Raw genomic sequence first — 25,470 nt, 5'->3', positions numbered from 1 at the left:
GGGCAAGGATATGTTTTTTTCCTTGGACTACCCCTGTCCGGATTTGGCCTTAATAAATTATGGTAACCCTACCTATACCAGCCTATATACGTCTACATGATCATGATCGGCAAAAAATGTTGCCGCTTGCGATCTAATACCTCGCAGTCATGGTTGACTGTTTTTAGGCGCGTCCAAACCAAATTTGCGCGAGCTGTTCGCGAACTATTGCGAGCTGCTCGCTAACTGTTCCCGAACAAGACGTCTACACCAAAAATTAAAGTGGTTCGCGAACAGTTCTATAGAACAGTACGCTGCGGTTCGCATTGGTTGCATTGCTTTGCTGTCCCCACCCATTTTAAAACAAGGCTGTTATATGGATATGTACTATAATTATGGATAGACGAATTAGTTGCTTTTGCTGCATTTCTCTATATTAAAATGGTTTACTACTTACTATTAATGAACTATTTACTATTAATTAACTATATTAATTATTAAACTTAACTATATTAACTTATTAATTAACTATAGTAGTAAAATATTTTAATCTCAAACTAAAGTAAATACGAACATAACCTCTTTTTCGTTTAAGCGAACTTCAAAACGTCCAGACCGTTTTGTTTACTAACTGGTTGTTCGCAAACAATCCCTTTGATGTTACCGCTAACCAAGCGAACTTTGAGCGAACAGCGAACTGTTCGCGAACCCATTACGAACTGTCGTCCACACAGCTGTTCGCGAACAGCTCGCTAACGGTTCGCGAACAGCTCGCAAACTTGGTTTGTACGGGGCTTTAGGTTCTCTACTACCTAGTTTTTAGTAGGTCTTCAGTCTTGTCTGTAGTAAGTCTTCATGAAACAGCCCCATTGTATTCATGTCCAGTAAAGAAGCCTTATGACTCAGCTGACTGCGTCCAATATATTTTTGCAGTCTACGTCCACTATCCTGGTAATATCTACCTCATATTCTTGAAAAGCATCATCTCATTTTTGTCTTCGATTTTTTAACAAGTAGATATGCTCTGAGGTAGACGTGTTCGTGACTAAAACGCATATTAAGTCCCTTCTTAAGTTGTTAGAATTCATTTGTGTCATCTACGGCTGTGGATCTTGGATATTCGTAAGCACATCCAATGCATCTCCTCCAAGAGCAATGGTCAGGTTTACAACCTTTTCTTCTTCGGACCATTCATTCGCTCTCATTTTGCTCTTCATTTTGTTCCTTTAAACCTTCTATTTACTTTTAGATTATTTTTCTTTAATATTATATAATAAAAACCAAATGAAAAATCAATAAATTTTAATTGATACTTGAAAAATTAAACAGCTCTGCAAAATAAAGTTAGAAAAGAAACAAAAATTAAATTGTATAACATAACAGTCCGGAAATTAACGTTCGAAAGTTAACATGATGCAACAAATGTTACTAATAAATGTTACAACAAATAATACCACAACAAACTTCGGAAATAAAATTTAAATGTTGGTCAAAACTCGACACATATCCCAACAAAAACATAATAGACCAGGGCGCATCTGTAAAAATATTAGTACATTTGCACGTTGAGAGGTGACTCATTTTTTTTTGCAGAAATTGCTTGAAAATAACTCAAATAATAATATTTGAGTTATCCTTCCTCTCAAAAAGGTCCGGAACATTGTTTAAATAATCAAAATGTCAAAAAATGAAGGAAAAATGCGATTTTTTTCTTCGCTTTTTGATTATAACTTTCAAAGTATTTATTTTCGAGAAAAGTTGTACTGACATAAAAGTTGTGTAATTAAATTTTCTACAACATAGAATTGCTTAAAAATTTAAAAAATAGTCACCCTTGTTGCAAAATAGTAATAATTGCGAAAAAAACCATACAAAAACAAGTATTCGCATTTTACGTTTTTCAACCTTTTATGCTACACATAGGACCTTCATGTTTCACCCAGAAAAACTTTATGATTCAGTAAAACAGTACTGTAAATTTCATTAAGATCGGTTCAATAGATTTTGCAAAATAAATTTTGCAATCCAGCTTTTGCAAAAAATTTCATTTTTTCAAAATGTTACAGGACTGAAAATAAAACAGATAGCAAGTTGAATTTTTTTGCATATAGTAGTGTACTGTACCTTTCATTTGCAATTTGCAAAATTAAAATCGATTAACTACCACGACGTCAGCAATTTTGTTAAATAAACATTAATTATTGGTGCTACGCGCAGGACAGCGGATAGTTTGCTCTGATTGGGCATTCCAATGACCTTTGATAATGATTGATACATTTTTATTTTTATTACATTTCGATATAAATAAATAAATTTGTTTATTACAAAATGGAACCACATACTCTATCTTTTGAAATAACACTTTTTTAGCAAAAACTTTCTTTGTTCATATATTTTAACTTAGAGAATAAAAGTTTATTATTTTTAAACATATGCAATTGTTTAAACAATGTTTCACAAAAAATAATAAAATTATTTTGATTTTTGTGGAATTAAAATATTAAAATACAACAAAATATAGAGTAAGAAAATAATATATTAGATAAAGATTGGAAGAAATTTTGGAGGAACTCAACTTGTGTGAATCGAACACCGCTGTCCTGCGCGTAGCACCAAAAATTAATGTTTATTTAAAAAATTTCCTGACGCCGTGGTAATTAATCGATTTTAATTTTGCAAATTGGAAATGAAAGATACAGTACACTTCTATAAGCAAAAAAATCCAACTTGCTATCTGCTTTATTTTCAGTCCTGCAACATATAAAAAAATGAATTTTTTTTGCGAAAGCTGGATTGCAAAATTTATTTTGCAAAATCTATTAAACCGATCTTAATGAAATTTACAGTGTTGTTTTACTATATCATAAAGTTTTTCTGGGTAAAATATGAAGGTCCTAAGCGTAGCGTAAATGGTTGAAAAACGTAAAATGCGAATACTTGTTTTTGTATGGTTTTTATGCAATTATTGCTATTTTTCAACAAGGGTGACTATTTTTTAAATTTTCAACTAGTTCTGTATTGTGGAAAATTTAATTACGCAACTTTTATGTTAGTACAACTTTTCTCAGTAATGAACAGTTTTAAAGTTATAACCAAAAAACCAATAAAAGAATCGAATTTTTCCTTCATATTTTGACATTTTGAATATTTAAATACCGGACCATTTTGAGTGGGAGGATAACTCAAATATTATTATTTGAGTTATTTTCAAGCAATTTCTGCAAAAAAATTTGAGTCACCTCTCAACGTCCATCTCAAAACAGATGCGCCCTGGACTATAAACGATCTCAGTGTCGTTTGCAAATAAACATAAAAAACGGTCGAAAACTGTTGAGATGGAATTAATATTCTTTAGTCTTAAAATGGAAAAGACAAAAGCTTGCATAGGTTTCTTAAGAGCGTAGGTGCAAAATTTCGCGCCAATGTGTGTTAATCATTTTTTTCAAATCCTGAGAAAACTAATAATTATTTTTGAAAAATTCAAACGCAGAATGAAAGATTACATTATTAATGAGTAGTAATGTTGATTATAGTTACTTTCGAGTATTCGTTACAAATCGTTACTTTTGTATAAAGTAATGATTTACAGTATTCGTTACTTTGATTACTATGATTACTTTTGTTACTTTTGTATTTGAGTACCGGTAATCATATCGAAAATCGTATTTCTCAGTAGGTAGGTATTTTGTATAAAGTAATCATTTACAGTATTCGTTACTTTGATTACTATGGTTACTTTTGTATTTGAGTACCAGTTATCATATCGAGAATCGTATTTCTCAGTAGGTAGGTATTTTGTATAGGTATTCCGGTATAGCAACGACCTTCACCGATCTGTTTAAGGGATAAAAATGATTTGCTTACTATGATTACTTTTGTTACTTTTGTATAGGTATTCCGATATAATAACGACCTTCACGAAGTACGAAGTAATCAGAGTAATCAAAGTAGATACAATAGTCGTTACTCGCTCTGATACGATTGGTACGAAGTAACGAAGTAATCAGAGTAATCAAAGTAACGATTTGCCTCTCTGTATAATAATCGTTACTTTTGGTATTCGTAAGTAACGAGTACTTTGTAACGAATAATTACTTTTTCAACATCACTATTACTGAGGGCCGAAAGTCCCTTAGAATAACCAAAAATGTTCTTTTGAATGAGATATTTCAAATTAAAAATCACACTAAATTTTCTGTTTTTCTGTTTTGGAAGTTTTCAGGGACTTTCGGCCTTCGGTAATAATGCAATCTTTCATTCTGCGTTTAAATTTTTCAAAAATATTTATTAGTTTTCTCAGAATTCGAAAAAATAATTAATGCATTTAAAGCACATTGGCACGAAATTTTGTGCCTACGTCCTTAAGCCTAATTATAATATTTATAAACGTTCCTTCTATACATATCTTATAGGTACTTTGTAATAGTTTGTGCAATTAAGGTTGTACTTCTGATTTTGTTTAATATTATTTTTTATGGGAATTAAATTTTATTTTTGTTTTGACGTTTCGACTTCCAATTTGGAAAAGGTTTCAAAAAATTTTTAAATTTCAAATTACTAATACCTACTGTTAACGTATAAATTTTTATAAACAATTATAAACATTCAATTTATAAACATTTGCAGGCTAAGATCATTTTATAATTTAAATAATATTTAACTTAAACGTACCACAAGAAAACTGTTTTTAATTATTTCCTTATTTACTGTATTTGTTGTTTTGAATTTGATGTTAATGTTATATTATTCTGAAGCTATTTTCTTGTGGCATTTTTACAATTTTAACTATTTATAATGGGAAATAAGCCACAATATTATTAAAAAATGATTTTTATTAACGTTTCGACGCCCAAATTTTGACAACGGCACCCGATTTGGGCGTCGAAACGTTAATAAAAATCATTTTTTAATAATATTGTGGCTTATTTCCCATTATAAATAGTTAAAATGAATGTTATATATTATAAAAGTTTCTTGATTTTAGATTTTAGTACTAATTTGGCCATTAAATGTTAAGGTATTTACTGCTAGTGTATATTTACTATTAGATAAACATGTTTGATTGTTTATTTATATACTTTTCTGGAAACCATTTTAATAAATATTTGAACAGTTAATTATTATTTTTGCTATTGGATTTATGATTGTTATGATTTGTAATTTATTTATTTATACGCACAACAGGTCATTAAGACCTAGGGTATTTTTTTTATTAAACACAATCATAGGATTAGCTAGTTACTCCCATTTCTGTTTTCCATTTTCATCGAATACTACACCTAGGTATTAAAATTGTCCACCCTGTCAAAAATATAGCTTTTATCACGTACAGACCTCACACACACTAAAGTCTTCTTTCTCTTCTTCTGTCCCTTCCATGATCGTATATTTGGTTTTGTCTTCATTTGGCTTTAATCCGAACTTCTGTGGTTCTTCAATTATTTTCTTTACCACTCTTCTTAATTCTTTCGCGGATCTTCCAAAGATCATCAGTAAATGCCATCAGTAAATGCCAGGTGCTAATTTTTCATGGTTGTTTCTTCCGCCTTCATGCTGCATTTTCTGATTACAGTTTCTAACACTAAGTTCAATATTGTAATTGTTAAAGGATCTCACTGGCTCAAGCCTTTTGCAGCCGTAAATATTGATCTGAAATCAGGGCCGTAAGTACGATGTTGGGAGCCCCGGAGCAAATGTGATCTGGGGGCCCCCTACCGGGAGGTCTGGGGAATTTACCTCCAGCGCAACTGGGGGTCCGGAAAAATGTTTGATATTAAACCCCTTGAAAGCGCATTTTCCCTCCTGTGTGAACACCACACTCTCTTCTTTCTTTTTTTCAGCATGTCCTGCAATAACTATAAAATTAGCAGCGCTAATGATTACATCTTCATCTGTATCTGACATTGCGGACGGATTATCAACGAATGCGTTCGTTCGCTACAATGTAAATGGTCTTACTTTGTACCGAACGAATAACCAAGCGAACACCTGCGAAATCCTTCCTTCGTATTTGTTCGATTTGATTTAAATGCACCTTAAGGTGCCTTAAGCTACTGCAATGTGAGCCAAAGACACTCAGTGAAGCTGGTCAGTGTACTGGTGGGACTGATCCTAATGTGCTCATTCTATCTTATCTATACATTTCTTTTAAGATGTGGTCTGGAATAAATTGGTTAAAACAAAGTAGCTGGGACCTGGGGCCCCTATTCCGGTTGCATTTTAGTTTTTATTTCTCCGAAATAACTAATTTCCTCAGTCAAAATTTACATGTTTACGAAAGGTCTCGGGAGCCCAGCTTAGCCCGGGCCCCCTCATCCAATGGCATTTTAGGTTTTATTACGCCGAAATAACTAATTTCCTAAGTAATAATTTAAATTTTTATGTTAAGGTCTCAGGGACCCCAGATTAGCTCAGGCCTCAGGGGCCCTGTTCTGTTCCAATTGCATTTTAGTCGAAAAGGCTAATTTCTCCAGTGAAAAATTAAAACTATTGTATCGTTAAAACTGTTGTGGTCTTTCTAAAAGGTCTTTTTAAAATTGTGTCATTTGAAAATATTTCGTTGGGATCGGCTTTTAAAATATGTACATATTTTTATTTTCCTCGTTAAAATCTATGCACGGCCAACCAAATGGGGGCCTCCTTGGTCAGGGGCCCCGGGACACTGCCCCGGTTGCCCCAATGGTAGTTACGGCCCTGTCTGAAATGTGACCGTGCCAAGCAATTGCACAGGTAATATACTTACTATTTAGATAGAGTTATTGAGTAGAATTTTTTTGGTATACCCAAGCATTCCATTGCTCGAAACATTTTTACTCTATCGACTCTATCATATATAATATTTGTGATTATGTGGACCTACCAATATTATCGTTCATTTGTTTTTCTTTTCTGAACTTTCTTCTTCTTTTTTTTTGTTTAAGACTGAGTTCACATGCACTCTAAACAGAATGCATTCTGATTAAGACATGAGTAGATATAGTTTAAATAAAAATCATATACCTAATTCTTAAAACAGAATGTGAATCTTTGTTTGAACCCATCAACACGATGTAAACTCAAGGAAATTTAACAATAGGGAAGTTGCACATTTTTTTTATTACATAATAATGTTCAGTTTTGTATAAAAATGAGATTTCCAAAATTTCACGCTTCAAAAACTCATAATAACTTAGAAGTATAAATTTAAAGTCTTCTGTATTTTAAAATAGTTCAAACGACCCGCGACGTCACATAGTTTAACTATATGGTTCTTCTTCTTCTTCTTTAGTTTATTGGCCTCCACCTACTTGGGTATTTGGTTAGCTCGTCGTCGCGGAATAAATGAAAACGATTTATATTCTAATGACATTTATCGTATGTCATTGTAATAATATATACCAGTTTGTTGAGATTGGAGTTCGATATAGTTATTAAAGGAAAGAAAAGAAGGTTTACTATGGAAAATACAACTATTTTGTAAAAGTACAAATTTTCTATGAATAGTTCAAACGATCAAAAACACTTGTAACGTCACATAACTGTATATTCTACTGACGTTTATAATGTCTAATTTAAAATTATATACAATTTTGTTTACTTTGTTGGTGCAGAATGTAAACATATAACTGGATGAAGTCACGACGCGTTTTGGGCTAGCTGGTATAATTTGAATTTTTAATCGTCTTTAGGGGCCAAACAAATGACAAACAAAATTTTTCTTATCTTTGATACATGTTTTATATTATGTTCTGTTGTGATTTATAACTAGTCCATTGAAATGTTACATTTAGTGTGCATTTCTTAGAGGAGTCAATTTTATTTTTTTAATGTGTAGGGGGGTTCAGTAGAAGCTTAAATTCAAGTTTTTGGGGTTGATGCCCTTGTCCCCCGGCCGCCATCTTGGAAAAAGAGGTGCAAAGGGCTTTCGCGCTGTATCTCGTAAACTAGCTACCCTACAGAAAATTTAATTTCACATAAAATGAAGCAAATTAAATTTTCTACAATTTTATTTCTATTACTTTTTATCGTAAAGTGACCAACAAAAAAGTTATAAACAAAAATAAGAGAAAATTTTGTTAGAAATTTCCTTTTGGAGGTTATAACTTTTTTTACGTTCATTTCACAATAAAATAACATCATAGCGATTTTGTAGAGGATTTTTCAATAAACAATTTTCACTGTAAAGTTGTTTCATTTTATTTATTATCTACGCTTTACAGCGCTCCAAACTTGACCAGATTCTCGAATTCTCGTAGAAAAATAATGCTTTTCTATCTATACAGGGTGTTTCATTAATAATTGTCCATATAGTAACTGGAATTTGGCCATTAAATGTTAAGGTATTTACTGCTAGTGTATATTTACTATTAGATAAACATGTTTGATTGTTTATTTATATACTTTTCTGGAAACCATTTTAATAAATATTTGAACAGTTAATTATTATTCTTGCTATTGGATTTATGATTGTTATGATTTGTAATTTATTTATTTATACGCACAACAGGCCATTAAGACCTAGGGTATTTTTTTTATTAAACACAATCATAGGATTAGCTAGTTACTCCCATTTCTGTTTTCCATTTTCATCGAATACTACACCTAGGTATTAAAATTGTCCACCCTGTCAAAAATATAGCTTTTATCACGTACAGACCTCACACACACTAAAGTCTTCTTTCTCTTCTTCTGTCCCTTCCATGATCGTATATTTGGCTTTGTCTTCATTTGGCTTTAATCCGAACTTCTGTGGTTCTTCAATTATTTTCCCTACCACTCTTCTTAATTCTTTCGCGGATCTTCCAAAGATCATCAGTAAATGCCACCAGTAAATGCCAGGTGCTAATTTTTCATGGTTGTTTCTTCCCCCTTCATGCTGCATTTTCTGATTACAGTTTCTAACACTAAGTTCAATATTGTAATTGTTAAAGGATCTCACTGGCTCAAGCCTTTTGCAGCCGTAAATATTGATCTGAAATCAGGGCCGTAAGTACGATGTTGGGAGCCCCGGAGCAAATGTGATCTGGGGGCCCCCTACCGGGAGGTCTGGGGAATTTACCTCCAGCGCAACTGGGGGTCCGGAAAAATGTTTGATATTAAACCCCTTGAAAGCGCATTTTCCCTCCTGTGTGAACACCACACTCTCTTCTTTCTTTTTTTCAGCATGTCCTGCAATAACTATAAAATTAGCAGCGCTAATGATTACATCTTCATCTGTATCTGACATTGCGGACGGATTATCAACGAATGCGTTCGTTCGCTACAATGTAAATGGTCTTACTTTGTACCGAACGAATAACCAAGCGAATACCTACAAAATCGTTCCTTCGTATTTGTTCGATTTGATTTAAATGCACCTTAAGGTGCCTTAAGCTACTGCAATGTGAGCCAAAGACACTCAGTGAAGCTGGTCAGTGTACTGGTGGGACTGATCCTAATGTGCTCATTCTATCTTATCTATACATTTCTTTTAAGATGTGGTCTGGAATAAATTGGTTAAAACAAAGTAGCTGGGACCTGGGGCCCCTATTCCGGTTGCATTTTAGTTTTTATTTCGCCGAAATAACTAATTTCCTCAGTCAAAATTTACATGTTTACGAAAGGTCTCGGGAGCCTAGCTTAGCCCGGGCCCCCTCATCCAATGGCATTTTAGGTTTTATTACGCCGAAATAACTAATTTCCTAAGTAATAATTTAAATTTTTATGTTAAGGTCTCAGGGACCCCAGCTTAGCTCAGGCCTCAGGGGCCCTGTTCTGTTCCAATTGCATTTTAGTCGAAAAGGCTAATTTCTCCAGTGAAAAATTAAAACTATTGTATCGTTAAAACTGTTGTGGTCTTTCTAAAAGGTCTTTTTAAAATTGTGTCATTTGAAAATATTTCGTTGGGATCGGCTTTTAAAATATGTACATATTTTTATTTTCCTCGTTAAAATCTATGCACGGCCAACCAAATGGGGGCCTCCTTGGTCAGGGGCCCCGGGACACTGCCCCGGTTGCCCCAATGGTAGTTACGGCCCTGTCTGAAATGTGACCGTGCCAAGCAATTGCACAGGTAATATACTTACTATTTAGATAGAGTTATTGAGTAGAATTTTTTTGGTATACCCAAGCATTCCATTTTTACTCTATCGACTCTATCATATATAATATTTGTGATTATGTGGACCTACCAATATTATCGTTCATTTGTTTTTCTTTTCTGAACTTTCTTCTTCTTTTTTTTGTTTAAGACTGAGTTCACATGCACTCTAAACAGAATGCATTCTGATTAAGACATGAGTAGATATAGTTTAAATAAAAATCGTATACCTAATTCTTAAAACAGAATGTGAATCTTTGTTTGAACCCATCAACACGATGTAAACTAAAGGAAATTTAACAATAGGGAAGTTGCACATTTTTTTATTACATAATAATGTTCAGTTTTGTATAAAAATGAGATTTCCAAAATTTCACGCTTCTAAAACTCATAATAACTTAGAAGTATAAATTTAAAGTCTTCTGTATTTTAAAATAGTTCAAACGACCCGCGACGTCACATAGTTTAACTATATGGTTCTTCTTCTTCTTCTTTAGTTTATTGGCCTCCACCTACTTGGGTATTTGGTTAGCTCGTCGTCGCGGAATAAATGAAAACGATTTATATTCTAATGACATTTATCGTATGTCATTGTAATAATATATACCAGTTTGTTGAGATTGGAGTTCGATATAGTTATTAAAGGAAAGAAAAGAAGGTTTACTATGGAAAATACAACTATTTTGTAAAAGTACAAATTTTCTATGAATAGTTCAAACGATCAAAAACACTTGTAACGTCACATAACTGTATATTCTACTGACGTTTATAATGTCTAATTTAAAATTATATACAATTTTGTTTACTTTGTTGGTGCAGAATGTAAACATATAACTGGATGAAGTCACGACGCGTTTTGGGCTAGCTGGTATAATTTGAATTTTTAATCGTCTTTAGGGGCCAAACAAAAGACAAACAAAATTTTTCTTATCTTTGATACATGTTTTATATTATGTTCTGTTGTGATTTATAACTAGTCCATTGAAATGTTACATTTAGTGTGCATTTCTTAGAGGAGTCAATTTTATTTTTTTAATGTGTAGGGGGGTTCAGTAGAATTTTAAATTCAAGTTTTTGGGGTTGATGCCCTTGTCCCCCGGCCGCCATCTTGGAAAAAGAGGTGCAAAGGGCTTTCGCGCTGTATCTCGTAAACTAGCTACCCTACAGAAAATTTAATTTCACATAAAATGAAGCAAATTAAATTTTCTACAATTTTATTTCTATTACTTTTTATCGTAAAGTGACCAACAAAAAAGTTATAAACAAAAATAAGAGAAAATTTTGTTAGAAATTTCCTTTTGGAGGTTATAACTTTTTTTACGTTCATTTCACAATAAAATAACATCATAGCGATTTTGTAGAGGATTTTTCAATAAATAATTTTCACTGTAAAGTTGTTTCATTTTATTTATTATCTACGCTTTACAGCGCTCCAAACTTGACCAGATTCTCGAATTCTCGTAGAAAAATAATGCTTTTCTATCTATACAGGGTGTTTCATTAATAATTGTCCATATAGTAACTGGAGAAACCTTAGCACAAAATACGAAAATTTAACCTAAAACACTTAAATAAAATGTGGTTCCTTACTGAGTTACAGGGTGTTTTATCTATAAATTTAAAAATTATTTTTGCTCAGAATTTTAAAACTATTCGACGTATCGTTTTCATACTTGGCAAGAAGTATAGATACTGTACAAGCTACTAAATTATGATAAACAAACGTTTATAGATACTACCATAGGCGTACGACAGGGGATAGTGAATGGTTGACCCTTCTCAAATTCTACGCTACTGGAGGAATTACTATTTTAGTGCCATTTTTAGATTCTCCAATACTTTCTACGTAAATAATATACTCTTCATTGGTAACGATAAAGTTATTAGTTTCCGAGATATTTGAAGTTAAATATGAAACGGCACAGTTATGTTGATTAATTTATGATATGATTCATATGATTAAAATTTAAAAATTATTTGTACCCAGTACTTTAAAACTATTTGGCGTATTCTTATCATACCTGGCAGAAAGTGGAGGCACTGTACACCCTACTAAATTTAGATAAATAAACGTTTCTAGCTACTACCAGAGGCGTACGACAGGGGATAGTGTCTGGTTGACCCTTCCCAAATTCTACGCAACCGACGAAATTGCTATTTTAGTGTAATTTTTTGATTTTCCAATACTTTTTATGTAAATAATATACTCTTCACTCGTAACGATAAAATGATTAGTTTTCGAGATATTTGAAATTAAAAATGAAGCGGCACAATACGTTAATCAAAATAACCGTGTCGTTTCATTTTTGACTTCAAAGATCTCGAAAACTAATGACTTTATCGTTACGAATGAAGAGTATATTATTTTCATAGAAAGTATTGGAGAATCCAAAAATTGAACTAAAATAGCAATTCCGCCAGTGGCGTAGAATTTGGAAAGGTTCAACCATTCACTTTCCCCCGTCGTACGCCTCTGGTAATAGCCAGAAACGTTTGTTTAACGTAATTTAGTAGTTTGTACAGTACCTATACTTTCTGCCAAGTATGAAAAAGATACTTCGAATAGTTTTAAAATGCTGAGCAAAAATAATTTTTAAATTTTTAGATAAAACACCCTGTAACTCAGTAAGGAACCACATTTTATTTAAGTGTTTTAGGATAAATCTTCGTATTTTGTGCTAAGGTTTCTCCAGTTACTATATGGACAATTATTAATGAAACACCCTGTATATTAGACGAGCGGCATTAACCGTTATGCCAACCACGGAAATCAAATTTAAGGTGAATGATCAATTTCGGTCTATTTTTATGTTTTCGAGGTCGCTGAAACCGAATATGAAGTTTATTTTTATCTAGAGTTGGTGGAACATGTTAAAAAAATAAATTTTATACAAAAATGCCAAAAATCAATTTTGATGATTTTTCAAATTTATCTCGCTGTATCTTTGGTCGCTGTAAATATTTCCTTTTAAAAATTTTACTGTGTCATCTTTGAAGTATTTAGATAACAATGAAATTTGTCCAAAATGTTTAAACACATTAAAAAAGGAGTTGTTAATTTATTAACATTTTGTCATCATATTTCGTTAGTTTCATGTTTACTTAAAAAAGTTGAGTGACAAACTTTTTAGTTTATAATTTTAACCAATACAACAATAAAATATAGTTCATGAAGAAGTCTTTTGGAAAATTTTAAGTCAAAATATATAATAGGAAAAAGTTATGTTACTTCATATACAAGCGGCACACCCCAAAAAACGCTTATATCTCGAGATCTTGACCACGGTGTGGTGAATGGCTAATTTTTATCATACTTTATGATTTTGATATCAAAAATTGTTTTTTTGCTCTGCTTAAGAATTTTGCATTTTGCGGTTGCGTCATTCTTCTTCTGAAGCGGCGAATTTGTCCTCAAACAACTTCTTGGGCCTTTTCTATATATGCTTAGAGTTATAAGTTTTATAGTGGGAAGAAAGGTCAAAAACAGATTAATAATAGCATAGGAATGTTAAAATCATAATAAATTGTATGAATAAAAAATATATTAGATAGAAAAGTAAGCCTAACTTTTGTTTTTATTGTATCCCTATGAGCATTCGAGAATCTGGTCAAGTTTGGAGCGCTGTAAAACCTATATAAATAAATAGAATTAAACAACTTTATAGTGGAAATTGTTCTCTGAAAAACCCTCTACAAAATTGCTATAATGTTATTTTATTTTAAAATGAACTGAAAAAAAGTTATAACTTCCAAAAGGAAACTTGTTAAACAAAATTTACATATTTTTGGTTATATCTTTTTGTTGGTCACTTGACGATAAAAAGTAATAGAAACAAAATTGTGGAAAATTGAATTTGCTACATTTTGTGTTTAATTAGATTTTCCGTAGGGTTGGTAGTTCACGAGATATAGCGCGAAACCCCTTTGCATCCCATTTCCAAGATGGCGACCGGGGGACAAGGATGGCGACCCCAAAAACTTGAACTTAAGCTTCTACTGATCCCCCCTATACATTAAAGAAATAAAATTGACTCCTCTAAGAAAAGCAAGGTACGGCCTAAAAAATGTAACATTTTAATGGACTAAACATTTTTTTCGAATTTAAAATTGTATGCAAGTTCCCTATTGTATTGCATTTATTGTATAATTGGCAATAAAGAAGCGATTACTGAATGGTTGTCAGTCTGTGAGTAGTTTCGGCATTCAAAAGTTCAAGATATAAATTTTAAAAGAAAACACAATTATTAAATATTATATTTCGTTCATTTCCAACTTCGGCATTTTATTTTTAGTCTTTTCCCTTTTACTATTTCTCTTTGGTCCGTGGGTATTGATGTTTCAATACCAATTTAGTTTCCTTTTTTGAATTTTGGATACTACTGGTTCCTGATTTGGCTTTTTTATATTTTTATTATATTTTATATACTTATATATGTTTATCTTTCATATTCAGACTTCTTATTCGGTTCAATTTTATTTTTCCTTCATTGGGATGCACTTTGAGCTTAAATTGGCGGTATTTCATACCCCACAGAAACCCTCCAGTAGTTGTAACCCCAACCCCGCCCCCCTTAGGATCATTCTAGTTACGTCGTTGTTTCTGTTACTTTTAATGCATTCGTGATACAACATGAGTATAGTTTAACTACAAATCATAATATATACCTAATTCTTAAAACAGAATGTGAATCTTTGTTTGAACCCATCAACTCGATGTAAACTCAAACACACCGGAAATTTAACAATTGTATTGCATTTATTGTATAATTGGCAATAAAGAAGCGATTACTGAATGGTTGTCAGTCTGTGAGTAGTTTCGGCATTCAAAAGTTCAAGGTATTAATTCTGAATTCGGTTTAAATGCCATAAAATATGTTTACAATCTGATGTATGTATCATTTTAATTATTTATTTAGTTACTCGCAATAGCCTTTACAACACAACTATTTGGTCATTTCCTAATGTTCTTAACATGCTCGGTTTAGTTTTATAATAGGTAGATTAGTACATCTATAAATAACAATATTGATATCGGTCTGTCATAAAAGAAAACACAAGTTTTACATATATTTTGTTAATTTTTAACTTCAGCATTTTTTTGATACTTACTGTTTTTCTTCCTCTCCTTCTATAATCTTTTCTTCCTGTATCTACCATGAATTGGTGAGTCTATTTTATTTTCAGTCATTTTCCTTTTTATTTTAACATTCCACTTTTGTCCACGATAGTGACGCGTTAATTTAATACCAATAATTTAGTTTACTTTTTCGAATTTTGGATACTTACTATTGGTTCCTGATTTAGCTTATTTTAATATTTTGATAATATTTTTATTATTTTATTATGTTTTTTTATATATTCATCTTTTATATTTAGACTTCTTATTCGGTCAAATTTTATTTTTCCTAATAGGTACCTTTTCAACGGCATGTTTAGTGTATTTATTGGGTTGTTAATCGGTTTCGCTTGCATCTATTAACGTTGGTATGGATATTGTGTTATACACTCTAATTTTCTTTCTCTGTTCATTTATTTTGTTCGAATGTTGTATTATTTAAAGTGTAGCACTCTGAATATATATTCGTAATATGCAGTAAGCAAGGATGTTTATAAATGACACAACACAAAACACATCACTCGGTTTATTCAACTTTATCCTTCCAACCCTAATTTTACTGCAGGTATTTCCATTTTCATCTAGTTCCCCATGACGCTGTAATATCGATTCTAGAAACTTAAAACTATTACTTTTCATAATCATTTCACCAACCAAAGATATCATTTTATTTGTAGTATTAAGCACCATGGAGTTTATCCGGTAATTTTGCTGTTATGTGTTCGAAAACTAATGAGAATAAAAAATAAGGACTAAACACCTAGCCTTGGTGCAATCCTACTTTCACATGTAATGTATTTCTCTCCCGCACCTGTCCTAACACTGTTACTTTGAAATCTATAATATGCTCTCTTTAGACGAAATTATATCATGTGAGCATTTATTACTTTATTTCTGTACTGTTCCATTAACTGCAATTACATTAACTGAAAATTGAATCTGTTGTTGATCTGACTTGCATAAAGTCAAACTGCTTATCGGAACGCACTGTGCTCACAGACCAAACAGTAGAAAATAATAGATCAGCTATAATATTAGTTACCTAATAAATTAACGAGACAAATAACACTAATAATTATTAGATGTGGCGATACCTAAAACCAATAATCTGCATGTTAAATATAACGAAAAGATCCCCAAGTATAGGTATTTGAATATATTAGAGCTGGGAATTCAAATACGGAGACAATGGATATTGAAAGATACCCAAACAGTGAAACAGTACCTACCTTCCCATTATTCTCGCTACTACTGAAGTCATTCAGAAGAATATCCTAGAAAACATAGAAACGCTGGGTCTGAATGAACTATAATACCATGCGGAAAGCTATACTACTTTCGACGTTGAGATGTATACGAAAATTTTTGGGAGATACTCCAGCATACAAGCCACCTAGGGCTCGATAACACGGAAAGAGTCTCAGCGGAGCTAAATCCTTTTAATACCGTATGTATCTGGGATGAGTGAATTTTCCCCTTAGAGGGAATGAGTGCCATATGGCTAAATATGGAATAAGGAACAACTACGTCTACGTAATTAAGAGCAAACAGTAGCGATCAACAGGTAGCAACAAACGCGTTCCAAGATTGCGGCTCTAATTTTGAATATTTTGACGAGATATTTGGCACACATATTCGTAATATAATAAAGAATGGCGGTACAAAGCCCAATTTAAGAAATATGTTAGTATGTGGAAATTACTCTATAACTAAATAAAATATTGAAAAAAGGAGCCTGTATCGCCATTAAGAAAGACAAAAAAATACACTTTCTTCAAATAAACTTTTTTATCCCATGCCTAGATTTTATGTAATCTTGGAACTACTAAAAATCGATTTTTTTATAACAAGAAATCGAACGTCACTGACTTGGCAACATTTCGCGCCCATGTGTATAAAAAATTTTGTTTTTGATAGTATAAACGTCACTGTCAGTGTCGAATTACCGACGCACTGTTGCCTCACTTTTGAAAGTTCGCAGAACTTTCGCAATCTTGGACCGCGTTTGTTGCTACCTGTTGATCGCTACTGTGTGCTCTTAAATCAATTACGTAGTTGTTTTATGTATTACAGTACCTACATGTGCTGTCAAAGTGAGATGATATTTTATTTTCGATAAAGGTTTAGTATGTAATAATTATTATTGTACTAATCAACTGTAACACCTTAGAAAGCGTGAACGTGCAACAAATTGGTGTAATATAAGAAAATTTAAAGGTAGGGAGTAGAAATTAGTATATTATTCAACGAGCATATAGTAATGGCTATTACTCACGATGATGAAGTTATGCGAGTAGAATACTATACTTTTTCTACGACCTTTTTTTTATTTTAATTAGTAAAAAATATAAATATCAACTATTCGAGATTAAAATTATAATTAACAAATATACCTACCTAAATGCTGTTTACCAATAGCACGTGGCTGAATAATTGGTTGCCTACTATTACCAAATTCTGTATTATGTATTTTAAAAATACAGCAAGATATAGTCAATTCAAGTTCTATTCGTTTTCGAAAAATTATAATCCCAAATTTGTATTCAACTATATATAATATAATAATAAAACTATATATATATATATATATATATATATATATATATATATATATATATATATATATAATATTATGTTATAACACATTTACACAATATAAATTTATAAAATAGACACAATCTTAGTTATAAATTCCAATTAACACAAAAACACAAACAACATGCGCTATTGTCAGTGTCACTAAAAATGATAGACGTCAATTTTTTTAGTAAACAAGATACAAACGTAAAAAATATACTGGCAAACAGTTACAGTTAAAATTCCTTTAAAAATTTTTCGAAGTTAATTTTTGATATAAATCACATTAACTATTGTATAAAATAAACAAGTTTAAGTAATTTCATTTATTAAAAGTGGCATTCACCACTTGAAGCTAAGTTCAGCCCGTGAGTAATGAACTATTACTCACGGGCAAAGTAATGGGTGTTATTATCTATTAAAAAATTGTGAATAATGAGCATGTTATTAAACGGTCGTAGAAAAAATAACTTTTTCTACCACCATTTAATAATATGCTCATTATTTACTATTTTTTAATAGATAATAACACCCATTACTTTACTCATGAGTAATAGTTCATTACTCACGAGCTGAAGTTACTCACGGGCCATTACTCACGGGCTAAAATTATTAGATTCAAGTGGTGCATGGCACTTTTAATATACTTATTATTAGCAAATAAAATTACTTAAACTTGTTTATTTAATAAAATAATCAGTAGTAATTGCACAAGAGCTCTAAAATTATCGAATTTTTCCCGAGTGACACTTTGACAGTTTTAAACATTGTGAAACAGTTACAATTTGTTCTTATAGGTATTACCTTTCGAAAAGACGCTTCAGTACCCTGGCTGCTCAAGTGTCACGAACAGGGTATATTTTTGTCTTATTACCCTGACCTAAAGAGGCATACGTACCTAGTTATCGTCCGTAGATTCGTCTGTCGATGTGTAGAGGAGGTAAGAAGAATTTGAAAGATGCATTAAAAAATAAATGAAAAATAAAGTGTAGCCCATATCCATACTCGTATACTTTCTAATTTATTACTTTTTTAATGCACAACAATTTTTTCACCCGACTGGTCATCTTAATGGATTGATTGTTGTGATTTCAAATATTAACCTCGTCAGCTTTACAGCAAAAAATTTTTTGGTAGAATGATCAAGTTATTAATGGATCCCAAGAATTTGCCATATAATTATTTTAATTGTATTTTTGTTTGTCGCAGACCAAAATAATAATAATAAAATAAGACAAACATTTATTACACGTTATAATTTTTGGTTTTATTTGTACAAATCAATTCAATTTAAATAAACATCATTTAATTATAATAAATACTATAATAAACGTAGCCCACTTTAAAGGAATGATTTAATGTTTACTAATTATAATTATTATTGAAAAAGGTGCTACGTCAAAAAAATATTAAAAAAGTGAAGTTTCCTTAAATTTAATTACAACAGTTTATTAGTGTAGGTACTGGTCAGAATGTGAAGATGCCAGAGTGTGTTTTTTCTTGAGGTGTCTGACCGATTGTTGGTACTTCTAGACATATTACCGAAAGTTGGGGAAGGAATTTTCAGTATGTTTGTTCTGGGTAATGCCTTATGTAGGTACTGGCACTAGAACTAAAGAAGTCGTGAAACTACATTGAAACTCGCTAATACATCATTCATCCTTAGCGTGATATATTTACTTACTAGATGAACAGTCCAGAGAAATAAGGATTTTCTCAGGACACTCAAAGATCCAGGTAGCTGACTACTTTTTTAGTTATTGTAGACCTATAGGAAGAAAACCTACCTGTTTCCTGCCTAGAATTCGCGTCCGTTTTTTAATTATTAACAATTTAGTGCAAAAAACGCGATTTTTTCGATTTTTTGCACCCCATTCAAAAGTTAAATAGTTGACATAAAATTACAAAATTTGATTTTTTAGAACATTAAAAAAGCTTCAAAATGACAATTTTCGAATGTTAAAAAGTCAATTTGTTGCTTCGCAAATTGCAAAATAAATGAAAATCGATTTTTGTTAATAACTTTTACAAAATTTAACCTAGAATTTTAAGGTTTCACCCAAAGTTGGGCATTTGGGTACTTAGCAAACCCCCAAAATTTGAGACCGATCCAATAATTTGTTTAAAAGTTATTCTATTTGTTTTTGCCCAGAGACCTTTATTTTGCAATAACATAAGACAGAAAATAATGAACATAGGACAATTCTGAGTATGCTAAATAAGAGTAGAAGAGTGGTGTTATTTTTTGAAATTTTGTAGTTTATAAACATTGAGAATAACTTTAAAAATATTATCCGTAGAAACAATATTTTTATATATTCGAAAAGCTAGTATTTTAACACGAATTTTCAAATAAATAAATTTAGCCTGGGTTCATTTGGGACAAAGTTAGCATGTGTTTTTTTTTTAATTCACAGCTAATTTGTTTATAATAATTAAGGAATCTCATTAATGCCATTTGAAAGAATGGTATTTGTATTTTTTGTTAAAAGATTTGCATAAACATTGTACCTTCACTGCACTCTCTACAATTTTTCAAAAATGTAGTTCAAACGGTTACTAGGGGAACCTACAAATCCACCGAGTTAATAGACCGAAAAAGCAATTTCAAGCTAATACAATTTTCTGTATCTCCGGATCAACTCAATGGATTTTGATCTTTCTTTTTTTAATTTGTATGTAATTTCTACGTGAATTACAAATATGCAATTTGTTTATAAATTTATTAATTAATAAGCATTCTAATTTGTTTAAACAATTCTTGAAAAAATATTTTTTTACAAAAATCTATTTTTTTAACTATAGTATCATTAAGGATCATAGAAAAAGTTAAAGTACGCTTTTATAAATAAATTATTTTTATTAGATAATTATTTATTAAAGATAATTTGTTTATAAAAGTTTACCTTAACTTTTTCTATGATTAATAATGATAGTATGATTAAAAACATGGATTTTTGGGAAAAAATTATTTTTTCAAAAATTGTTTAAACAAATTGTTTATTAATTAATAAATCTCTAAGTACCGAAAAATTACATACAAATTAAAAAAGAAAGATTCAAATATATTCAGTAGATCCCGAGATATCGAAAACGATAGTAGTTTTAAGTTGCCTTTTTTAGTTTTTGAACTCTACCATTTGTCGGCTCCCAACTCTCCCTTCACTTACCACGACTAGTCATCAATTGAACTGGATTTTTAAAAATTCGTATAAAATACCAGCATTTTGAATATGTAAAATGATTTTTTCTACGGACAATATTTTTAAAGTTATTCTAAATGTTTATAAACTACAAAATTTCAAAAATTTGGCATTAGGATTTTGACTATAAGATAATTTGTTTATCTTTTTTTAGTACATTTTGATAGTATCACTTTTCTACTTTCATTTGGCATACGAAGAATTGTCCTATCTTCATTATTTTCTGTCTTATGTTATTGAAAAATAAAGGTCTCTGGGATAAACAAATAGAATAATTTTTAAACTAATTAATGGATCGGTCTCAAATTTTGAGGGTTTATTAAGTACCCCAATACCCAACTTTGGGTGAAACAATAAAGTTCTAAGGTAGTTTTAGTTAAAGTTATTAATAAATAACGATTTCTACTTATTTTGCAGTTTGCGTAGCAACAAATTAAGAGGCTACAGTAGCGATCAACAGGTAGCAACAAACGCGTTCCAAGATTGCGGCTATAATTTTGAATATTTTGTCGAGATATTTGGCACACATATTCGTAATATAATAAAGAATGGCGGTACAGATCCCAATTTCAGAAATATGTTACTAAATATTATTAAATCAGAAATTACTCTATAACTAAATAAAATATTGAAAAAAGGAGCCTGTACCGCCATTAAGAAGAAAAAAAAACTTTCTTCAAATAAACTTTTTATCCCATGCCTAGATTTTGTGTAATCTTGGAACTACTAAAATGTTTTATTTCTAACAAGAAATCGAACATATTATAACTAAATAACTAATTAGTCAACATAGAGAAATTATCACTGTCATTTTGACAAACCTGCGTCAGATTTTCTCTAATCTATTCTGTCATCTTTATCGATATCTGTTCAGTGCAGTAGTGTGTTCGTTTTTGTTGTTTCATAGGAAAGTAGTGTTTATTGATAGTTAATTTATTATATATTTGTTGTTGTTGTATAAGTTGTTGGCCTCTTTGAAAGAATAAATTGTTGTTAATTATTGTGAGTTTTAGTTATATATAGGTAGGTAAGTATATTTTACGTAAAAATATTTCGAATTCTAATGCGAGTATAAATATAAAGTTTTAGGAGGATTTTTTATTCTAAAAATATTATCAATCATCATTCTCTTTGCCTTATCCCTATGCGGGATCGGCTTCCCTAATTGCATTTCTCCACACAATTCTATCTTGGGTCATATCAATGTTAATCCCCTTTACCAACATGTCCTGCCTTATCGTCTCCCCCCGGTCTTCTTTGGTCTTCCTCTCCTACTCCTTCCAGGAATCTGCACTTCAGCTATTCTTCGTATTGGGTGATTAACGTCTCGACGTTGAACATGACCAAACCATCTTAACCTATGCTCTCTCATTTTGGCATCAATTGGTGCCACACCTAGACTTCCCCTAATATACTCCTTTCTAATTTTATCCTTCTTTGTCACTCCACTCATCCATCTAAGCATTCCCATTTCCGCCACATGCATTTGTTGTTCCTCTTTCTTTTTCACTGCCCAACATTCAGTTCCGTGCATCATAGCCGGTCTTATGGCTGTTTTATAGAATTTTCCCTTCAGCTTCATTGGAATTTTTCAAACAACACACCACTCGCTTCTTTCCACTTCATCCATCCAGCCCTAATTCTACTGCATGCATCTCCATCTATTTCTTTATTACTCTGTAATACCGATCCTACGTACTTAAAACTATTGCTTTTCACAATCATTTCAAAGTTATATTTTGTTGCTACCTGTTGATCGCTACTGTTTACTCTTAACTTTTTATCTTAAAAAAATCGGCATTTTGAAGGTTTTTTAATGTTCTAAAAAACTAAATTTTGTAATTTTATGTCAACTATTTAGCTTTTGAATGGGGTGCAAGAAATCGAAAAAATCGCGATTTTTGCACTAAATTGTTAATAATTAAAAAACGGACGCGAACTCTAGGCAGAAAACAGGTAGGTTTTCTTCCTATAGGTCTACAATAACTAAAAAAGTAGTCAGCTACCTGGATCTTTGAGTGTCCCGAACATGGTCTATTTCTAGCTTATTTCCCTGGAATAAAAGTATGTAGAATCGCTACACAAGTTCTAGACTTGCTTTTTGGATGGCTTTTAGAACGATATTTTACGGCATTGTAAGTAGGAGACTAATTGAACTAATTATTGGTTTTAAAGGAATACCTTGCTTTGGTACCATTAATTTCGATACGGCCGAGCAGACTGCCTATATTTGGTATCTTTGATAGAATTAGCCTAAACACGCTATTTATTAGTTTTATCAGAAGATTCTATTGGAGTCATGTTTCACGTTCTTCTAGTGTGGATATCTAATTTTATTCTGATAATCCTCAGTATAGAAGTGATTGTCTCTTTATCATCAGACAAAATTAAAACGTCCGTGTCTATTTAGCTCTTTAATTGAGGCAGAGTGGCCTAACTGATTTTAGCATTACTTTACATAATCAAAGAAAATGATCAGAATCTAACAATGTATGATTGTTTTACTAGTTTATGTTGACCAAGAATCATTATTGGTCAACATACAATTACTAAAACAATCGGACATTGGTAGCTTCTGATCACTTTCTTTGATTATGTAAAATAATGCTAAAATCAGTTAGGCCACTCTGGATCTCATGGCCTCAATTATTGCTCTTGTTTTCAAAGATCTGATATTGCTTTCGAGTGGCATAATTCGTCGTAGTGTTTTTTAAATGTCCACCCGTAAATCGCTTGAGATATCCTCACGCGATAATTCACAAATTTTCGATTTGACATAATATTCCAGGCTGCATGCTCGCCCACGTTAGGTAAATTATTCCGATTCGTTTTTTTTGCACAAACTTAATCAAAAAGAGGTCCTTATAACAAATCCACAGGGTGCCAGGGGGTACCGCGGTCGGAAATGTTACAAATTCAAAAAATAAATTTTTTAAATTCTTTGGGTCATTGTGAGCACAAAAGGTTTCTCTTGATTTTTCTCTAAAATTGATTGTTGTCGAGTTATACCCGATTTAAAATTTGATAACGCGAAAATGGTCATTTTCAAGGCTTAATACCTCGGTAAAAAATTATTATTATGAAAGTCTGAATGAGAACAAATCAATGTTTAAAGCCCCCCCTACAAGATCCTGTGTATGGAGAGAAAGAGATGGCATTAGACAAAGAATCTTTTTGCCACAGAATTTTGTTATAAAGATGTTTAAATTTTTATCTTAGAATCGTTTATAAACTTGATTAGGATATTGTAAGTAATATATAGATTTTTCAGAATAAGATAAAAGATTGCTGATGTTAACTGTTGAGGTCAATTAAACCCAAATATAAGTTTCGAGTCTGATCTATATGATTAACACAATCAAAGAATACATGGTTCAGATCCCCGATTGTTACACGAACAAAAGAGAGTTTCATAGATTCCAATCCTATGTAGATGCTCTGGAAAAAGGCCATGGTTAAGTTTTAGCCGTGTTATTAATGAGAAATGTACTTTGTTATAATTATTGTAGTTAAAATGAGGAATGTTTTTGGGTAATAATGGATTTCTTGATGTCTGTTGAACATCTTCGTATTTAGACCTCCATCTTTCCCTGCCAACACTTCTGATAACAGAAAGATCCTGTTTGTTGTCAATATTTTATTACTAAATTGTTATTTTTAATTATTAACAATAAGCGCTAAGCACGTATTAGGCGGCCGTCAAAGGTGAGAGCGAAAGATGATGCCTACCGAAGTATAGGTCGTTCACCTACAGGTTGGATTGATGACATGAAACGTTTATTATAGGAATTGGGTACAAGAGGCACAATATTGAAACAGATGGACAATTATGAGGGAGATCTATGTCCACAGTGGATAAGCGAAGATTTAATGATAAATCAGATCCATGTTGTCATAAATCTGATAGATCGGGATGGCCTCTACATGAATATTCTGAAGGAGTCGTTGTTTGTGACCCTTTCCCATTTTATTAATGGTCTCATTACCAGTATCTATGTATATCCAAGTTCCTAGTTCAGCAGTTCTAAGGAAAATGGGAGTAGAAAGAGAACTATTATTAACAATAAAAAGAAAAAACGCTAGCGGAGACATATACATCGTAACCCTAGATGTGATATACTTCTTGTCATATCCTTTTGCCACCTCAGGCGTCGGATTGGAAATTCCGGGTCTTCCTTTACCCATCTTTTCCATTCATTTCCATTTGTGGCCATCGTCTTTAATTCTTCAATACTTTTCCTTTTATCTATTCCTTCCCATTTATTCGATCTGATCTACCCATTTCCTTCTGGGTCTTCTTCTTCTCCTTTTTCTTCTACTTTCCAATTCTAATATTTGCTTTTGTAATTTTTTCTGGTTTCTTTTTGGTTTAATGTACTCAGTAATAGGTTTTTGTTTTGTAATTTGTCTGATATCTTCATTTCTCATTCTGTGCCATTTTGTTTTTCCGTACATGTTTTTTCTTCATTGTTCAGTTTTCGCTTGGCACTATTATCGCTTTGTGAATTTTTCTCTTGACTTTCATTTTTACATCTTTG

General features: G+C 31.6%; 1 protein-coding gene across 7 annotated transcripts in view; it reads left to right on the top strand.

The window, feature by feature from the left end:
- The window catches only part of LOC114349389 (uncharacterized), a 107,529-nt gene that overhangs the window by 23,910 nt on the left and 58,149 nt on the right, over positions 1-25,470 (top strand). The window contains exon 1 of one of the 7 annotated variants that reach the window (XM_028299744.2): positions 14,853-14,924. The exons of the other annotated variants lie outside the window; for them this stretch is intronic. The gene's annotated coding sequence lies outside the window, so the exon portion shown is untranslated. Of the gene's footprint in view, positions 1-14,852; positions 14,925-25,470 lie in introns of those variants that run through there. 7 annotated transcript variants of the gene reach the window in all.

This window comes from Diabrotica virgifera, chromosome 1 (genome assembly GCF_917563875.1).
Source record: "Diabrotica virgifera virgifera chromosome 1, PGI_DIABVI_V3a".
NCBI classification, from domain to species: domain Eukaryota; kingdom Metazoa; phylum Arthropoda; class Insecta; order Coleoptera; family Chrysomelidae; genus Diabrotica; species Diabrotica virgifera.
Note: the sequence above shows the minus strand (reverse complement) of the source record. Positions and strands in the feature narration are given on the sequence as shown.